Raw genomic sequence first — 21896 nt, forward strand, 5'->3', positions numbered from 1 at the left:
GCGCTCTGACCTTAGACCGAGCAATTAATCGCCAATAAAAAGAAAAAAAATAGTGAATAAAATAGAAGGGTGTAGACATTCTTTGGGACCTTGGCTTTTAGTTGGACTTGAGTGACGGGGTGTTAGTTTTAAACTTTTACGATTCTTGATTGGGACTCTGTGGGAGTAGTAGTTTTTGTCTTGTCTCAATAAAAGAGCATGCTTGCAAACACTGGCACTCCACACTTGTAAATAGAAGAGTAATTGACTTGGTAGCGAGAGAGATGAAACTCGAGAACATTAGCACAATCTGAGGTATTATAATTGGCACGGCAATTACTTCATAGTTCACTCATTCATCAAGTAGTTGCATTCATGCATTGCATTGTATTATTGTATAGTGTCGTTGACGCTTGAGGACAAGCATCAGTTTAAGTTTGGGGGTGTGATAAGTGGTATTTATACGCACTTATAGGCCTTCATTTCCACTTAAATTGGTTGGTTGTACTTGAGTGTTTAGTGTCTTTTGATGTGTTTTTATTGTTTTTCTGTGCAGGTCACGAGTTGAGGTGATGAAGTGATTTTCTATCATTTTAGGTTGGTTTTGGTGCATTATTTGCAAGAATAGAGAATTGTAGATTCATCGCGACTTGGGATTTTGTGGGTATATCTTCTACAAACCCTCACGAGAGCACACTCGTCCACTAGAGCTATCTAGGGGTTTAAAGGGCTTGTTGCATATGCTAAATGCAACCGTGATCACCTACGGAAGTGGTACTAGAGCGAGGAAGGACATGCACGCGAGAACGAGCGAGAAACGAAGAAACAGGGCCACCATGACAGACAGTAGCGCGCCCGCGCTACTTGTTAGCGCGCCCGCGCTACCTTCTGCTGTCACTAGCGCGCCTGCGCTAGTTTAGCGCGGCCGCGCCCAGCAGAAGTGCCCCGGGCCGATTTTTGGAGCTTTTCTGACGGATTTTCGCAGCGGTCGAGACCCGGTTGACTTGGTCAATGTAATTTAATGTCTCGTGTGTAAAAACCCTAGCCTCGTAGAAGTAGTTTTAAGAGAGAACAATATCGTAAGTTAGTTTTAATCATTCAAGCACATTATCAGTTTGTATTAGATCGTTCTTCGCGAGGAAGTGACAGTTTCGAGCGAGATCGGGAACATCAATTCTGTAACGTGTGATCTTTATTATTAATTCAAGCATTTTTATTCCGTTTAATTCTTGTCTTTTATTTACCATGTTTTCATTAGAACCCATGATATCGATTAGTTCGATTATGAACTAACCGCCTTCATGGGATTCTAATGGATTTATCGATGTAGTCTAGTAACGAATATTAATTACTTGATCTTGCGACGTACGTTGATTTCTTTGCATGAGCCGTGCTTATTCTTCTTAGGAGCGTAGCTAACTTTTAAGTTGTTTGTTAATTCTTTCTGAAGCGAGAGTGGATGATTGAATTTAGAACTATGCCATGTAAACATAGGATTATGTGAATGAAACATAATTTGTGGTAGACTTGAACTATTTTTATCACCCTGTGTAATCACGATAGACGACTTGTTATTAAACCTCTCTGCTTACACTACCGCTATAGAGATATAGGGTCTGAGCTTTGTTGGTGTCCATGAGATTTCTATCTTAATTGTGGATTTTGAGTGGTATGATATGTGTGCAACGAGAGTTGGCATGTATTACTTTCGTGTTGTCTGATTAGGATCAACAGTCGCATGTTAATCAGTAATTTCAATTCTAGATGAATTCGATAATGAAGTTAGAATCCCATGTGTTTTCCTATTCTGAGTTTGATTAGTAAATTTAGTTATTAGTATAAAAGAACACATCCTTGTTAATTGTCTTAGCAGTGAAAATTACTCATACATTGTTGCATAGGTGCGTATTCTTAATTCACCAGTCTCTGTGGGAACGAACAAATATATTACTTGTGATCACGTGCGCTTGCGTGTAGATTTTTGCGAACAAGTTTTTTGCGCCGCTGCCGGGGATCTTTACGCCATTCGAATTAATGTGTGATGCCAGTGATTATGCTGTAGGAGCTGTACTGGGCCAGAGAACAAGTAATGTGTTTCATGTTATCTACTATGCCAGCAAAACATTAAATGATGCAAAATTGAACTACACTACTACTGAAAAAGAACTTCTAGCTATTGTCTTTAGCTTTGAGAAGTTCAGGTCTTATCTTCTTGGAACAAAGGTAGTGGTATATACTGATCATGCAGCCATTCGGTATCTCATCTCAAAGAAGGATTCTAAACCAAGACTAATTCGCTGGGTTTTATTACTCCAAGAATTTGATGTGGAAATTAAAGATCGGAAGGGCACAGAAAATCAGGTAGCGGATCATTTATCCAGACTAGAAGATCACAGCAAACAAACTACCGACAACACTCTAATCAATGAATTCTTCCCAGACGAACAGTTGTTTGGAGTTGAGGCAGAAGAGCCATGGTTTGCTGACATTGTAAATTATCTGGTGAGTAAGGTCATTCCTCCAGAATTCTCTTATGCTCAACGCAAGAAATTCCTTCACGATGTAAAATGGTATATTTGGGATGAACCCTTTTTGTTTAAACAAGGAGTCGATCAAATTCTCAGACGGTGTATCCCTAATAATGAAGTTGAGGGAGTTTTGCGCGAGTGCCATTCCACTGGTTATGGAGGCCATTATAGCGGAGAGAAGACAGCAAAGAGGGTACTTCAAGCAGGTTTTTACTGGCCAACTCTGTTTAAAGATGCTCATCAGTTCGTGTTGGGTTGCGATCGTTGTCAGCGTACAGGTAATATTTCTAGGAGGAATGAAATGCCTCTTAAAATGCTTTTGGAAGTCGAAATATTTGATGTTTGGGGTATTGACTTTATGGGACCGTTCATTTCGTCTTGCAACAACCAGTATATTCTATTAGCAGTTGATTATGTGTCTAAATGGGTGGAGGTGAAAGCTTTACCTACAAATGATGCTAAGGTGGTCTTGCAATTTCTTCAAAAACAAATCTTTACCCGTTTCGGAGTCCCTAGAGTCATTATCAGTGATGAAGGCTCTCATTTTTGCAATCGGAAATTCACAACCTTGATGTCGAGATATAATATCAATCACCGGGTTGCTACTGCTTATCATCCTCAAACGAATGGTCAAGCTGAAGTGTCTAACAGAGAGATCAAACGCATATTAGAGAAGGTGGTTAACCCTTCTAGGAAAGACTGGTCCTTACAATTAGATGAGGCTGCTTGGGCTTATCGAACAGCTTATAAAACACCGTTGGGTACTTCTCCATTTCAGTTGGTGTTTGGGAAGGCTTGTCACTTACCAGTTGAGTTGGAACATAAAGCTTATTGGGCATTAAAGAAGTTGAATTTCGACTTACAATTAGCTGGAGAGAAACGAATGATGCAACTCAATGAGTTAGAGGAGTTCCGTCTCCGTGCTTATGAAAATAACAAACTCTACAAAGAGAAGGTGAAAAGATTGCATGATCAGCGGTTGATACAAAAATCTTTTGTAGTAGGTCAATTGGTTCTATTGTATAACTCTCGGTTGAAGCTGTTTCCAGGGAAACTCAAGTCACGCTGGTCAGGGCCATTTACAGTCAAGACGGTATTTCCCCACGGTGCGGTAGAAATCTATGCAGAATCACCGGATGAATCATTTAAGGTTAATGGTCAAAGGTTGAAGCCTTACTTTGGCGGAAATGTGAATCGTGAGGTACAAACCACGATTCTTCAGTCAGAATCAAACTAATTCTGGACTTCACGTCGAGCTAACGACGTTAAACAAGCGCTTCGTGGGAGGCAACCCACGCATTGGAACCACATTGTACCATTGTAAACCTCAAAAACACAAAAATCGAGAAAAATCAGCCCCCGGTGTCAGACACTAGCGCGCCCGCGCTAGTGTCCAGCGCGCCCGCGCTAAGTTGCACAGCGCGCCCGCGCTACACTTAGCGCGGCCGCGCTACTGACTGCCGGGGTTGGCGATTTTTCTCCCAAAAATATTTTCTTTTCGTTTTTAAAAGCCCACAATCCTAATTTTGCATGCCTAGCCCGAAATACATCCCATAAAACCCTAACTCAGCTCTCCAATCCTTATATAAACACAAAACCCATCTCCAAATCCCATTATAATTCTCTAAACCCTAATCATATATACACATCCATACACACAACTACCTACAATTCTCTCAAACCCACTACACACAAATTTCTTGCAACTCTAAATCTCTACCAATGGCACCCAAAAGAGCCCGAAGATCACAAGGACCAAGCACCCAAGCCCCTACATCTAGCGATTCTTCCTCGATGGGTGAGGTTGAGTTCACTTCCGATGGTGCACGAACCGAATTTCAACGGCTTATGAATAAGTCGATAGTTAAGGAGAGAGGATTCTTACCCACGGCGGAAGATGGTGAGCTCTTGAACATGATTCAAGAACGGGGTTGGGAGTCTTTTTGCGAGGCTCCGGAGGCGGTTCCCTTGGCTATTATTCGAGAGTTTTATGCTAATGCCAAGGAGAATCGCGATGGATTCACGGTGGTGCGGGGAATCCGTGTTGATTATAGTGCGGAGGCGATCCGTAGAGTTATTGGGGGGCGTGCCAAGCGCCGTAATGAAGAAGATTGGGTTGTGGAGAGGATCGGGCGTGCCAAACGCCGGTTTGATGATGATCCGATAGATTTTGAGCGGTTGGTGTATGATATGTGTGTGCCGGACACGACTTGGAAGATGACAACACCTCCTTTGCCGGCGCATGTTTCGTTTCCAGCAGCCGCGTTGAACCGGTATGCGAAGGCATGGAACGCCTTCATCTGTGCTAACATCATGCCATCTTCACATGGGCATGAGGTGACAGTGGATAGAGCTATTCTGCTCTTTGGGATTGTCTCGGGCAAGTATATTGATCTGGGACATGTTATTCATCAGGGGATTCTGAGGTTCTTACAGGGAGGAACCACTGGTGCCATTCCATATGGCACAATTGTGACGAAGCTCTGTCGATCGAGCGGTGTTCGTTGGCCAGCCAACGAGCAATTACAGTTGCCAGCAGCACCTATTGATCATTCGGCGATCAGTCGGATGACAGAATGGGATGGAGGAGTTCCCCACCCTCGAGGCCTCGGATACATATATGATGACGTGCCAGGGGGACGTCCAGCATTTGTTAGGAGGGAGCAGCCTAGAGCTTCTGGAGCTGGTACTTCTCAGACGGAGAGGAGCTCCGAGCCGATGGGAGATGTTCATTATCGCCGACTAGCGAGACGGATGGACACCATGCATGACATCCACCAGAGGTTTGCGTTTGATTTGACACAGGCTCTAAGTAGTGCTTTTCAGGCACAGGGGGTCACAGTTCAGTGGCCAGTATTCGGAGCAGGGATGCAGTATCCTCCACCTGATTCACCTCCAGCAGAGGAGGGGGAGGACTCGGACTCCGAGTAGGTATGTGGGGGCTCTAGCCTTTTTATCACTTTCAATGGGGACATTGAAAATTTTAAGTTTGGGGGTGGTAATCTAAGGAAGAGCATATATTATATTTTATTGCATGTGTTAGTTGCATGTGTTAGTTAGTTCATGTAGTTCACATTTATTTTATTTTGCTTTGATTATTTCTCACGTTTTCTTTCTATTTTTCTCAATTTTTTTTATTTTACATGTTTAGTGGTAATTGTCGTAGTTAGTATCACGAGCATTTGCATGAATTATGAAGTTAAGCCAAGTTAATTGCCTATGATGAGTTATGTGCGTAGTTCTTGATTAGTAGTTTCAATTGCAATGCTAGGTTAGTACTTGGAAATTGCTTGTGTTGGAAATTGTAATTCACATATGTTCTTGAGATAGGATTTAGACGAAATTCCATGAATTCTAGGATTGAATTGAACACCCTTCAGCTTAGGTCTGTAAATCTTAAGTTTGGGGGAACTGAGGAGTAGATATACCTTTCTAAAAAAAAAAAAAAGAAATAGTAGTAAATAAAGTCACTAGAAAAAATAAGTGGTAGAATTAACTAGGTTGAGCTCATTAGTACTCGAGTAATTAAGTCTGAGGGGACTTTGTGCCTAACAACCTAAAGCCCTTCGTGGTTTGGGATTGTTGACCCAACGCTCGCTACATGGGTACTAGTGTATAAATCTTTAGGGATCTCAACCATTGCACGGTTAAATAAACCACTAGAATAGAGTGAATAATTGGTGTGTGAAGTCTTGTGGTGTTCGTAACGCATTTACACTGCGAAGCGCTCTGACCTTAGACCGAGCAATTAATCGCCAATAAAAAGAAAAAAAAAATAGTGAATAAAATAGAAGGGTGTGGACATTCTTTGGGACCTTGGCTTTTAGTTGGACTTGAGTGACGGGGTGTTAGTTTTAAACTTTTACGATTCTTGATTGGGACTCTGTGGGAGTAGTAGTTTTTGTCTTGTCTCAATAAAAGAGCATGCTTGCAAACACTGGCACTCCACACTTGTAAATAGAAGAGTAATTGACTTGGTAGCGAGAGAGATGAAACTCGAGAACATTAGCACAATCTGAGGTATTATAATTGGCACGGCAATTACTTCATAGTTCACTCATTCATCAAGTAGTTGCATTCATGCATTGCATTGTATTATTGTATAGTGTCGTTGACGCTTGAGGACAAGCATCAGTTTAAGTTTGGGGGTGTGATAAGTGGTATTTATACGCACTTATAGGCCTTCATTTCCACTTAAATTGGTTGGTTGTACTTAAGTGTTTAGTGTCTTTTGATGTGTTTTTATTGTTTTTCTGTGCAGGTCACGAGTTGAGGTGATGAAGTGATTTTCTATCATTTTAGGTTGGTTTTGGTGCATTATTTGCAAGAATAGAGAATTGTAGATTCATCGCGACTTGGGATTTTGTGGGTATATCTTCTACAAACCCTCACGAGAGCACACTCGTCCACTAGAGCTATCTAGGGGTTTAAAGGGCTTGTTGCATATGCTAAATGCAACCGTGATCACCTACGGAAGTGGTACTAGAGCGAGGAAGGACATGCACGCGAGAACGAGCGAGAAACGAAGAAACAGGGCCACCATGACAGACAGTAGCGCGCCCGCGCTACTTGTTAGCGCGCCCGCGCTACCTTCTGCTGTCACTAGCGCGCCTGCGCTAGTTTAGCGCGGCCGCGCCCAGCAGAAGTGCCCCGGGCCGATTTTTGGAGCTTTTCTGACGGATTTTCGCAGCGGTCGAGGCCCGGTTGACTTGGTCAATGTAATTTAACTTCTCGTGTGTAAAACCCTAGTCTCGTAGAAGTAGTTTTAAGAGAGAACAATATCGTAAGTTAGTTTTAATCATTCAAGCACATTATCAGTTTGTATTAGATCGTTCTTCGCGAGGAAGTGACAGTTTCGAGCGAGATCGGGAACATCAATTCTGTAACGTGTGATCTTTATTATTAATTCAAGCATTTTTATTCCGTTTAATTCTTGTCTTTTATTTACCATGTTTTCATTAGAACCCATGATATCGATTAGTTCGATTATGAACTAACCGCCTTCATGGGATTCTAATGGATTTATCGATGTAGTCTAGTAACGAATATTAATTACTTGATCTTGCGACGTACGTTGATTTCTTTGCATGAGCCGTGCTTATTCTTCTTAGGAGCGTAGCTAACTTCTAAGTTGTTTGTTAATTCTTTCTGAAGCGAGAGTGGATGATTGAATTTAGAACTATGCCATGTAAACATAGGATTATGTGAATGAAACATAATTTGTGGTAGACTTGAACTATTTTTATCACCCTGTGTAATCACGATAGACGACTTGTTATTAAACCTCTCTGCTTACACTACCGCTATAGAGATATAGGGTCTGAGCTTTGTTGGTGTCCATGAGATTTCTATCTTAATTGTGGATTTTGAGTGGTATGATATGTGTGCAACGAGAGTTGGCATGTATTACTTTCGTGTTGTCTGATTAGGATCAACAGTCGCATGTTAATCAGTAAATTCAATTCTAGATGAATTCGATAATGAAGTTAGAATCCCATGTGTTTTCCTATTCAGAATTTGATTAGTAATTTTAGTTATTAGTATAAAAGAAAACCATCCTTGTTAATTGTCTTGGCAGTGATAATTGATCATACATTGTTGCATAGGTGCGTATTCTTAATTCACCAGTCTCTGTGGGAACGAACTTAATATATTACTATGTTTCATTCATAGTAAATATATTACTACATCGATAAATCCATAGTAATATATTAAGTTCGTTCCCACAGAGACTGGTGAATTAAGAATACGCACCTATGCAACAATGTATGATCAATTATCACTGCCAAGACAATTAACAAGGATGGTTTTCTTTTATACTAATAACTAAAATTACTAATCAAATTCAGAATAGGAAAACACATGGGATTCTAACTTCATTATCGAATTCATCTAGAATTGAATTTACTGATTAACATGCGACTGTTGATCCTAATCAGACAACACGAAAGTAATACATGCCAACTCTCGTTGCACACATATCATACCACTCAAAATCCACAATTAAGATAGAAATCTCATGGACACCAACAAAGCTCAGACCCTATATCTCTATAGCGGTAGTGTAAGCAGAGAGGTTTAATAACAAGTCGTCTATCGTGATTACACAGGGTGATAAAAATAGTTCAAGTCTACCACAAATTATGTTTCATTCACATAATCCTATGTTTACATGGCATAGTTCTAAATTCAATCATCCACTCTCGCTTCAGAAAGAATTAACAAACAACTTAGAAGTTAGCTACGCTCCTAAGAAGAATAAGCACGGCTCATGCAAAGAAATCAACGTACGTCGCAAGATCAAGTAATTAATATTCGTTACTAGACTACATCGATAAATCCATTAGAATCCCATGAAGGCGGTTAGTTCATAATCGAACTAATCGATATCATGGGTTCTAATGAAAACATGGTAAATAAAAGACAAGAATTAAACGGAATAAAAATGCTTGAATTAATAATAAAGATCACACGTTACAGAATTGATGTTCCCGATCTCGCTCGAAACTGTCACTTCCTCGCGAAGAACGATCTAATACAAACTGATAATGTGCTTGAATGATTAAAACTAACTTACGATATTGTTCTCTCTTAAAACTACTTCTACGAGACTAGGGTTTTACACACGAGAAGTTAAATTACATTGACCAAGTCAACCGGGCCTCGACCGCTGCGAAAATCCGTCAGAAAAGCTCCAAAAATCGGCCCGGGGCACTTCTGCTGGGCGCGGCCGCGCTAAACTAGCGCAGGCGCGCTAGTGACAGCAGAAGGTAGCGCGGGCGCGCTAACAAGTAGCGCGGGCGCGCTACTGTCTGTCATGGTGGCCCTGTTTCTTCGTTTCTCGCTCGTTCTCGCGTGCATGTCCTTCCTCGCTCTAGTACCACTTCCGTAGGTGATCACGGTTGCATTTAGCATATGCAACAAGCCCTTTAAACCCCTAGATAGCTCTAGTGGACGAGTGTGCTCTCGTGAGGGTTTGTAGAAGATATACCCACAAAATCCCAAGTCGCGATGAATCCACAATTCTCTATTCTTGCAAATAATGCACCAAAACCAACCTAAAATGATAGAAAATCACTTCATCACCTCAACTCGTGACCTGCACAGAAAAACAATAAAAACACATCAAAAGACACTAAACACTTAAGTACAACCAACCAATTTAAGTGGAAATGAAGGCCTATAAGTGCGTTGTTCGGTGAGAATCTACACGCAAGCGCACGTGATCACAAGTAATATATTAAGTTCGATCCCACAGAGACTGGTGAATTAAGAATACGCACCTATGCAACAATGTATGATCAATTATCACTGCTAAGACAATTAACAAGGATTGGTTTCTTTTATACTAATAACTAAAATTACTAATCAAATTCAGAATAGGAAAACACATGGGATTCTAACTTCATTATCGAATTCATCTAGAATTGAAATTACTGATTAACATGCGACTGTTGATCCTAATCAGACAACACGAAAGTAATACATGCCAACTCTCGTTGCACACATATCATACCAATCAAAATCCGCAATTAAGACAGAAATCTCATGGACACCAACAAAGCTCAGACCCTATATCTCTATAGCGGTAGTGTAAGCAGAGAGGTTTAATTAACAAGTCATCTATCGTGATTACACAGGGTGATAAAAATAGTTCAAGTCTACCACAAATTATGTTTCTTTCACATAATCCTATGTTTGCATGGCAAAGTTCTAAATTCAATCATCCACTCTCGCTTCAGAAAGAATTAACAAACAACTTAGAAGTTAGCTACTCTCCTAAGAAGAATAAGCACGGCTCATGCAAAGAAATCAACGTACGTCACAAAATCAAGTAATTAATATTCGTTACTAAACTACATCGATAAATCCATTAGAATCCCATGAAGGCGGTTAGTTCATAATCGAACTAATCGACATCATGGGTTCTAATGAAAACATGATAAATAAAAGACAAGAATTGAATGGAATAAAAATGCTTGAATTAATACTAATAAGGATCACACGTTACAGATTTGATGTTCACGATCTTGCTCGAAACTGTCACTTCCTCGCAAAGAACGATCTAATACAAACTGATAATGTGTTTTGATTACAAGAGAAAACTAACTATGATATTGTTCCGATATTCTAACTATCTTCAACTACTACGAGGCTAGGGTTTTACACATGAAAAATAATAAAGTGCATTGACCAAGTCAACCGGGCCTCGACCGCTGCGAAAATCCACTAAAAAGCTGTAAAAATCGGCCCGGGGAGTTCTGCTGGGCGCGGCCGCGCTAACTTAGCGCAGGCGCGCTAGTTGATGCAGTTAGTAGCGCGGGCGCGCTACCACTTAGCGCGGGCGCGCTAGTGTCTGCACTGGCAGCTCCGTTTTTTCGTTTCTCGCTCGTTCTCGCGTGCATGTCCTTCCTCGCTTCTAGTACCACTTCCGTAGGTGATCACGGTTGCATTTAGCATATGCAACAAGCCCTTTAAACCCCTAGATAGCTCTAGTGGACGAGTGTGTTCTCGTGAGGGTTTGTAGAAGATGTACCCACAAAATCCCAAGTTGTGATGACTCCATAATTCTCTATTCTTGCAAATAATGCACCAAAACCAACCTAAAATGATAGAAAATCACTTCATCACCTCAACTCGTGACCTGCACAGAAAAACACTAAAAACACATCAAAAGACACTAAACACTTAAGTACAACCAACCAATTTAAGTGGAAATGAAGGCCTATAAGTGTGTATAAATACCGCTTATCACACCCCCAAACTTAAACTGATGCTTGTCCTCAAGCGTCAACGACACTATACAACAATACAATGCAATGCATGAATGCAACTACGTGATGAATGAGTAAACTATGAAGTAATTGCCTTGCCAATTATAATACCTCAGATTGTGCTAATGTTCTCGAATTTCATCTCTCTCGCTACCAAGTCAATTACTCTTCTATTTACAAGTGTGGAGTGCCAGTGTGTGCAAGCATGCTCTTTTATTGAGACAAGACAAAAACTACTACTCCCACAGAATCCCAATCAAGAATCGTAGAAGTTTAAAACTAACACCCCGTCACTCAAGTCCAACTAAAGCCAAGGTCCCAAAGAATATCCACACCCTTCTATTTTATTACCTATATATATTTTTTTTCTATTGGTGATTAATTGCTTGGTCTAAGGTCAGAGCGCTTCGCAGTGTAAATGCATTACGAACACCACAAGACTTCACACACCAATTATTCACTTTATTCTAGTGGTTTATTTAACCGTGCAATGGTTGAGATCCCTAAAGATTTATGCACTAGTACCCATGTAGCGAGCGTTGGGTCAACAATCCCAAACCACGAAGGGCTTTAGGTTGTTAGGCACAAAGTCCCCTCAGACTTAATTACTCGAGTACTAATGAGCTCAACCTAGTTAATTCTACCACTTATTTTTCTAGTGAATTTATTTACTACTATTTTTTTTTCTTTTTTTTTTTTTTCCTATATATATTTTCTTTTTTCTAGAAAGGTATATCTACTCCTCAGTTCCCCCAAACTTAAGATTTACAGACCTAAGCTGAAGGGTGTTCAATTCAATCCTAGAATTCATGGAATTTCGTCTAAATCCTATCTCAAGAACATATGTGAATTACAATTTCCAACACAAGCAATTTCCAAGTACTAACCTAGCATTGCAATTGAAACTACTAATCAAGAACTGCGCACATAACTCATCATAGGCAATTAACTTGGCTTAACTTCATAATTCATGCACATGCTCGTGATATTAACTACTACAATTACCACTAAACATGTAAAATAAAGAAAATATGGGAAAATTAGAAAGAAAACGTGAGAAATAATCAGAACTAACTAACACATGCAAATAATAAAAAAAAACTATCTAATAATATGCTCTTCCTTAGATTACCACCCCCAAACTTAAAATATTCAATGTCCCCATTGAAAGTGATAAAAAGGCTAGAGCACCCACATACCTACTCGGTGTCCGAGTCCTCCCCCTCCTCTGCTGGAGGTGAATCAGGTGGAGGATACTGCATCCCTGCTCCGAATACTGGCCACTGAACTGTGACCCCCTGTGCCTGGAAAGCACTACCTAGAGCCTGTGTCAAGTCATAAGCAAACCTCTGGTGGATGTCGTGCATGGTGTCCATCCGTCTCGCTAGGCGGCGATACTGAACATCTCCCATCGGTTCGGAGCTCCTCTCCGTCTGTGAAGTACCAGCTCCAGAAGCTCTAGGCTGCTCCCTCCTCACAAATGCTGGACGTCCCCCTGGCACCTCATCATATATGTACCCGAGGCCTCGAGGGTGGGGAACTCCTCCATCCCACTCCGTCATCCGACTGATCGCCGAATGATCAATAGGTGTCCCTGGCAACTGTAATTGCTCGTTGGATGGCCAACGAACACCGCTCGATCGACAGAGCTTCGTCACAATTGTGCCATATGGAATGGCACCAGTGGTTCCTCCCCGTAAGAACCTCAGAATCCCCTGATGAATAACATGTCCCAGATCAATATACTTGCCCGAGACAATCCCAAAGAGCAGAATAGCTCTCTCCACTGTCACCTCATGTCCATGTGAAGATGGCATGATGTTCGCACAGATGAAGGCGTTCCACGCCTTCGCATACCGGTTCAGAGCGGCTGCAGGAAAAGAAACATGTGCCGGCAAAGGAGGTGCAGTCATCTTCCAATGCGTGTCCGGTACGCACATGTCATACACCAACCTCTCAAAATCAATCGGATCGTCATCAAACCGGCGTTTGGCACGCCCGATCCTCTCAACCACCCAATCTTCTTCATTACGGCGCTTGGCGCGCCCCCCAATAACTTTACGGATCGCATCCGCACTATAATCAACTCGGATTCCCCGCACCACCGTGAATCCATCACGATTCTCCTTGGCATTAGCATAAAACTCCCGAATAATAGCCAAGGGAACCGCCTCCGGAGCCTCGCAAAAAGACTCCCAACCCCGCTCTTGAACCATGTTCAAAAGCTCACCATCCTCCGCCGTGGGTAAGAATCCCCTTTCCTTAACTAACGACTTATTCATAAGCCGTTGAAACTCGGTTCGTGCTCCATCGGAAGTGAACTCAACCTCACCCATCGAGGAAGAATCGCTAGATGTAGGGGCTTGGGTGCTTGTTCCTTGTGATCTTCGGGCTCTTTTGGGTGCCATTGGTAGAGATTTAGAGTTGCAAGAGATTTGTTTGTAGTGGGTTTGAGAGATTGGATGAAGGTTGTGTGTATGGGTGTGTATATATAATTAGGGTTTAAAGAATGATAATGCGATTTGGAGATGGGTTTTGTGTTTATATAAGGATTGGAGAGCTGAGTTAGGGTTTAATAAGATGTATTTCGGGCTAGGCATGCAAAATTAGGATTGTGGGCTGTTAAAAACGAAAAGAAAATATTTTTGGGAGAAAAACCGCCAGCCTCTGCAGTCAGTAGCGCGGCCGCGCTAAGTATAGCGCGGGCGCGCCGTGCAACTTAGCGCGGGCGCGCTGACACTAGCGCGGGCGCGCTAGTGTCTGACACCGGAGGCTGAATTTTTCGATTTTTGTGTTTTTGAGGTTTACAATGGTACAATGTGGTTCCAATGCGTGGGTTGCCTCCCACGAAGCGCTTGTTTAACGTCGTTAGCTCGACGTGAAGTCCAGAATTAATCCGATTCCGATTGAAGAATCGTGGTTTGTACCTCACGATTCACATTTCCGCCAAAGTAAGGCTTCAACCTTTGACCATTAACCTTAAATGATTCATCCGGTGATCTTGCATAGATTTCTACTGCACCGTGGGGAAATACCGTCTTGACTGTAAATGGTCCTGACCAGCGTGATTTGAGTTTCCCTGGAAACAGCTTCAACCGAGAGTTATACAATAGCACCAATTGACCAACCACAAACGATTTTTGTATCCGCCGCTGATCATGCAACCTTTTCACCTTTTCTTTGTAGAGTTTGTTATTTTCATATGCACGGAGGCGAAACTCCTCTAACTCATTGAGTTGCATCATTCGTTTCTCTCCAGCTAATTGCAAGTCGAAGTTCAACTTCTTTAGGGCCCAATAAGCTTTATGTTCCAACTCAACTGGTAGGTGACAAGCCTTGCCAAACACTAACTGAAATGGAGAAGTACCCAACGGTGTTTTATAAGCTGTTCGATAAGCCCAAGCAGCCTCATCTAATCGTAAAGACCAGTCCTTCCTAGAAGGATTAACCACCTTCTCTAATATGCGTTTGATCTCTCTGTTGGACACTTCCGCTTGACCATTTGTTTGAGGATGATAAGCAGTAGCAACCCGGTGATTGATATTATACCTCGTCATCAAGGTTGTGAATTTCCGATTGCAGAAATGAGAGCCTTCATCACTGATAATGACTCTAGGGACTCCGAAACGGGTAAAGATTTGTTTTTGTAAAAATTGCAAAACCACCTTAGCATCATTTGTAGGTAAGGCTTTCACCTCCACCCATTTAGACACGTAATCAACTGCCAATAGAATATACTGGTTGTTGCAAGACGAAACGAATGGTCCCATAAAGTCAATACCCCAAACATCAAATATTTCAACTTCCAAAAGCATTTTAAGAGGCATTTCATTCCTCCTAGAAATATTACCTGTACGTTGACATCGATCGCAACCCAACACAAATTGATGAGCATCTTTAAACAGAGTTGGCCAGTAAAAACCTGCTTGAAGTACCCTCTTTGCTGTCTTCTCTCCGCTATAATGGCCCCCATAACCAGTGGAATGGCACTCGCGCAAAACTCCCTCAACTTCATTATTAGGAATACACCGTCTGAGAATCTGATCGACTCCTTGTTTAAACAGAAAGGGTTCATCCCAAATATACCATTTCACATCGTGAAGAAATTTCTTGCGTTGAGCATAAGAGAATTCTGGAGGAATGACCTTACTCACTAGATAATTCACAATGTCAGCAAACCATGGCTCTTCTGCTTCAACTCCGAACAACTGTTCGTCTGGGAAGAATTCATTGATTAGAGTGTTGTCGGTAGTTTGTTTGCTGTGATCTTCTAGTCTGGATAAATGATCCGCTACCTGATTTTCTGTGCCCTTTCGATCTTTAATTTCCACATCAAACTCTTGGAGCAATAAAACCCAGCGAATTAGTCTTGGTTTAGAATCTTTCTTTGTGATGAGATATCGAATGGCCGCATGATCAGTATATACCACTACCTTTGTTCCAAGAAGGTAAGACCTGAACTTCTCAAAGCTAAAGACAATAGCTAGAAGTTCTTTTTCAGTAGTAGTGTAGTTCAATTGTGCATCATTTAATGTTTTGCTGGCATAGTAGATAACATGAAACACATTGCTTGTTCGCTGGCCCAGTACAGCTCCTACAGCATAATCACTGGCATCACACATTAATTCGAATGGTTTACTCCAATCAGGTGCAGTGATGATAGGTGCTGATGTCAACTTCTTTTTCAAGATTTCAAATGCTTCCAAGCACTCCTCATCAAAATTGAATGGAATGTCTTTCTCTAACAGATTGCAAAGAGGTTTAGAAATTTTCGAGAAATCCTTGATGAACCTCCGATAGAAACCTGCATGACCAAGGAAGCTTCGGATGCCCTTGACTGAAAGTGGTGGAGGAAGATTTTTAATTGTTTCCACCTTAGCTTTATCGACTTCTAGTCCCTTGGCAGATACCTTATGCCCCAATATGATTCCTTCTTGCACCATGAAATGACATTTTTCCCAATTGAGAATCAGATTAGTTTCCACACAGCGCTTAAGAACCATTCTAAGATTCGTGAGGCATTCGTCATAAGATGTTCCAAATACAGAAAAATCATCCATGAATACCTCCACATTGATGCCGATCATCTCTGAGAATATTGCCATCATGCACCTTTGAAAAGTGGCTGGTGCACCACATAAACCAAAAGGTACTCTTCGGAATGCGAAAGTACCATAAGGGCATGTAAAGGTTGTCTTTTCTTGATCTTCTGGGGAAATAGCAATTTGATTATAGCCAGAATACCCATCTAACAGACAATAGAACTCATGGCCAGCCAACCTGTCAAGCATCTGATCAATAAAAGGCAGAGGGAAGTGATCTTTTCTTGTAGCTTTATTCAGCTTCCTGTAGTCCATGCAAATTCTCCAACCCGTGACAGTTCTAGTTGAGATGAGTTCCCCTTTTTCGTTGGTCACTACTGTCATTCCTCCTTTCTTAGGCACGCATTGTACTGGACTCACCCATGAGCTATCTGAAATTGGATATATGATACCTGCATCAAGCCATTTAAGAATCTCTTTCTTTACAACCTCCTTCATGATAGGATTTAGCCTTCTTTGTTGTTCCACTGAAGGTTTGCTTCCTTCTTCAATGAGAATTTTGTGTTGACAAAAAGAGGGACTGATGCCCTTGATATCAGCTATGGTCCAACCAATCGCTGTTTTGAATTCCCTTAGCACCCTCAAAAGTTTTTCCTCTTCCTTACCTGACAAGTTAGCTGCAACAATAACAGGAAGAGTAGAACCTTCACCAAGAAAAGCATACCTTAAGTGATCCGGTAGTGGTTTAAGTTCAAGTTTAGGTGCTTCGATTACTGATGGTTGTAGTGGTTTGTGATCTTCTTTTTGTTCTTCCAAGCCAAGAGATTCGACAGGTGGTTCAAAATTCCTTCTCCAAGGTGATGAGTTAAGGTGATGGATTTCTTCCAATTCTTCTTCACTGCCCCATTCCTCATCATTTGTAAGGATTACTTCTAATGCATCATCCTGTAAAACCCGCTTGCTATTAGCTTCTGCTGTAGTATCAAGTACATCCATACTAAAACAAGATTCCTCATCAGTTGGTAATTTCATTGCATTGAACACGTTGAACGTGACCGTCTGATCTTGTATTCTCATTGTAAGTTCTCCTTTTTGGACATCGATCAATGTTTGCCCGGTAGCTAAGAAGGGTCTGCCCAAGATGATAGGAATCCTTTTGTCTTCTTCAAAGTCAAGAATCACGAAGTCGGCTGGAAAAATTAATTGATCAACCTTGACTAGCACATCTTCAATTATACCCCTCGGATATGTGATCGAGCGATCAGCCAGCTGTAAAGACATGTTTGTCGGCTTGAGCTCTGGTAGGCCAAGTTGTGTGAAGATAGATAGAGGCATCAGATTGATGCTAGCTCCCAAGTCGCACAGACACTTATCGAAAGAGAACTTCCCAATAGTGCAAGGGATAGTAAAGCTTCCCGGATCCTTAAGCTTAGGTGGTAATTTCTGTTGAAGTACAGCACTACATTCCTCCGTTAAAGCCACGGTCTCTAACTCTTCGAGCTTTAGCTTTTTTGAAAGAATACCCTTCATGAACTTGGCATAACTAGGCATTTGCTCGAGTGCTTCAGCAAATGGAATGTTGATGTGAAGCTTTTTGAATACTTCTAGGAATTTACCAAATTGCTTATCCAGCTGCTGTTTTTTTAACCTCCTAGGAAATGGAGGTGGTGGATATACTGGTTTTGACATCGGAGCAGCTGCAGGAATAGCCTTATCCTTTTCAACAGTAGGGTTGGTGCCAATTATATTTGAAGGAACTTCTGCTGGAATTTCTTGCGGTTCATCACCCTGATCTTGTACTAATGTTAAGGTAGGCCCTGTTGTAGTTTTTCCAGATCTCAGCGTAATGGATTGAACTTGCTCTTTAGGGTCCCTCTTACCTGGTACCTCTGTATCACTAGGGAGATTCCCCTGTGGTCTGCTTAGTAAAGCGTTAGCTAACTGACCGACTTGTGTCTCCAAGGCTTTTAAAGTTACTGCTTGACTCTTGTACATGAGCCTTAGCTCTTCCATGTCAGACCTTTCGTTAGCTAATTGCCCATGATTCTGAAATCCCGGGGGAGTGTGATATGGCTGTTTAGGTGCATACTGTTGTGAATTTCCAGCCTGACTGTACTGTTTAGGTCCCTGTTGAAATCCTTGTTGAGGTTGGTTATACCCCTGGTTATTACTCCAGCTGAAATTAGGATGATTTCGGTTGTTAGGGTGATAAGTAGCTGGAGCAGGTTGTTGACCTCTCTGAAAGTTGCTCACAAATTGTGCTGATTCACTAGAAATTGCACACTGATCAGTAGCATGAGTACCAGCACATAATTCGCAAATAATGATTGGCTGTTGAATTCCTTGGTGAGCCAGAGAGTCGACTTTCATCGTGAGAGCTTTAAGTTGAGCTGCTATAGCTGTAGACGTGTCAAGATCAAGAATTCCGGCTACTTTCCCTTGAGTAAGTCTTTGAGTAGGGTTCTGATATTCATTAGCTGCCATCATTTCAATAAGATCATAAGCTTCTTCATAACTCTTAGCCCATAGCGCACCTCCAGAAGCCGCATCAAGCATAGGTCTGGATTGAGGTCCAAGACCATTGTAGAAACTGTTTATTTGCATCCAATCCGGCATACCATGGTGGGGACACTTTCTTAGCATCTCTTTGTACCTCTCCCAGGCTTCACAGAATGTTTCTCCTGATTGTTGAGAGAATTGAGATAGAGCATTTCGTAGCGCAGCAGTCTTTGCCATGGGGAAGAATTTAGTGAGAAATTTCTGAGCTAGATCTTCCCATGTAGTAATCGAACCAGAAGGCAAAGAATGTAACCATCCCTTGGCCTTATCCTTCAGTGAAAATGGGAAAAGTCTTAACTTCACAGCTTCATCAGAGACGTCATTGAATTTGAAAGTGTCACAGATCTCTATAAAATTCCGTATATGCATATTAGGGTCTTCAGTAGGAGAACCCCCATACTGTACCGAGTTCTGCACCATTTGAATAGTTCCTGGTTTGATTTCAAAGGCTTTGGCTGCGATTGCAGGCCTGACAATGCTTGATTGGATATCATCGATCTTTGGCATAGAGAAGTCCTTCAATGCCTTACTGTCTGGTTGTGCTTCCGGTTCTGTCATTGTTTCAGAATCAGAAGAAGAAGATGAAGATGAATCAATTGCCTTCTTACGGGTCTGAGAACGTGTTTGCATAAACGCGACCCAAGTACCTGAAATAAAGAAAAGAAGAAAAGTGAGAAGAGAATAGAATCCTAGTCAGTGAATTTTAATGCACACTGATGACAAGTACATAAACTAATTAATTAACACCGAGTCCCCGGCAGCGGCGCCAAAAACTTGTTCGGTGAGAATCTACACGCAAGCGCACGTGATCACAAGTAATATATTAAGTTCGATCCCACAGAGACTGGTGAATTAAGAATACGCACCTATGCAACAATGTATGATCAATTATCACTGCTAAGACAATTAACAAGGATTGGTTTCTTTTATACTAATAACTAAAATTACTAATCAAATTCAGAATAGGAAAACACATGGGATTCTAACTTCATTATCGAATTCATCTAGAATTGAAATTACTGATTAACATGCGACTGTTGATCCTAATCAGACAACACGAAAGTAATACATGCCAACTCTCGTTGCACACATATCATACCAATCAAAATCCGCAATTAAGACAGAAATCTCATGGACACCAACAAAGCTCAGACCCTATATCTCTATAGCGGTAGTGTAAGCAGAGAGGTTTAATTAACAAGTCATCTATCGTGATTACACAGGGTGATAAAAATAGTTCAAGTCTACCACAAATTATGTTTCTTTCACATAATCCTATGTTTGCATGGCAAAGTTCTAAATTCAATCATCCACTCTCGCTTCAGAAAGAATTAACAAACAACTTAGAAGTTAGCTACTCTCCTAAGAAGAATAAGCACGGCTCATGCAAAGAAATCAACGTACGTCACAAAATCAAGTAATTAATATTCGTTACTAAACTACATCGATAAATCCATTAGAATCCCATGAAGGCGGTTAGTTCATAATCGAACTAATCGACATCATGGGTTCTAATGAAAACATGATAAATAAAAGACAAGAATTGAATGGAATAAAAATGCTTGAATTAATACTAATAAGGATCACACGTTACAGATTTGATGTTCACGATCTTGCTCGAAACTGTCACTTCCTCGCAAAGAACGATCTAATACAAACTGATAATGTGTTTTGATTACAAGAGAAAACTAACTATGATATTGTTCCGATATTCTAACTATCTTCAACTACTACGAGGCTAGGGTTTTACACATGAAAAATAATAAAGTGCATTGACCAAGTCAACCGGGCCTCGACCGCTGCGAAAATCCACTAAAAAGCTGTAAAAATCGGCCCGGGGAGTTCTGCTGGGCGCGGCCGCGCTAACTTAGAGCAGGCGCGCTAGTTGATGCAGTTAGTAGCGCGGGCGCGCTACCACTTAGCGCGGGCGCGCTAGTGTCTGCACTGGCAGCTCCGTTTTTTCGTTTCTCGCTCGTTCTCGCGTGCATGTCCTTCCTCGCTTCTAGTACCACTTCCGTAGGTGATCACGGTTGCATTTAGCATATGCAACAAGCCCTTTAAACCCCTAGATAGCTCTAGTGGACGAGTGTGTTCTCGTGAGGGTTTGTAGAAGATGTACCCACAAAATCCCAAGTTGTGATGACTCCATAATTCTCTATTCTTGCAAATAATGCACCAAAACCAACCTAAAATGATAGAAAATCACTTCATCACCTCAACTCGTGACCTGCACAGAAAAACACTAAAAACACATCAAAAGACACTAAACACTTAAGTACAACCAACCAATTTAAGTGGAAATGAAGGCCTATAAGTGTGTATAAATACCGCTTATCATGCGTATAAATACCACTTATCACACCCCCAAACTTAAACTGATGCTTGTCCTCAAGCGTCAACGACACTATACAATAATACAATGCAATGCATGAATGCAACTACTTGATGAATGAGTGAACTATGAAGTAATTGCCGTGCCAATTATAATACCTCAGATTGTGCTAATGTTCTCGAGTTTCATCTCTCTCGCTACCAAGTCAATTACTCTTCTATTTACAAGTGTGGAGTGCCAGTGTGTGCAAGCATGCTCTTTTATTGAGACAAGACAAAAACTACTACTCCCACAGAGTCCCAATCAAGAATCATAAAAGTTTAAAACTAACACCCCGTCACTCAAGTCCAACTAAAAGCCAAGGTCCCAAAGAATGTCCACACCCTTCTATTTTATTCACTATTTTTTTTTCTTTTTATTGGCGATTAATTGCTCGGTCTAAGGTCAGAGCGCTTCGCAGTGTAAATGCGTTACGAACACCACAAGACTTCACACACCAATTATTCACTCTATTCTAGTGGTTTATTTAACCGTGCAATGGTTGAGATCCCTAAAGATTTATACACTAGTACCCATGTAGCGAGCGTTGGGTCAACAATCCCAAACCACGAAGGGCTTTAGGTTGTTAGGCACAAAGTCCCCTCAGACTTAATTACTCGAGTACTAATGAGCTCAACCTAGT

At 41.3% G+C, this 21896-nt stretch overlaps 1 non-coding gene across 1 annotated transcript; it reads left to right on the forward strand.

Annotated features, from left to right (window-relative positions):
- The first annotated feature begins 18937 nt into the window (after positions 1 to 18937).
- LOC135152481 (small nucleolar RNA R71) lies at positions 18938 to 19044 on the forward strand. Its single transcript, XR_010291658.1, has one exon. It is a non-coding gene; the product is annotated as a small nucleolar RNA R71 (small nucleolar RNA).
- Positions 19045 to 21896: the final 2852 nt, after the last annotated feature.

This window comes from Daucus carota, chromosome 4 (genome assembly GCF_001625215.2).
Source record: "Daucus carota subsp. sativus chromosome 4, DH1 v3.0, whole genome shotgun sequence".
NCBI classification, from domain to species: domain Eukaryota; kingdom Viridiplantae; phylum Streptophyta; class Magnoliopsida; order Apiales; family Apiaceae; genus Daucus; species Daucus carota.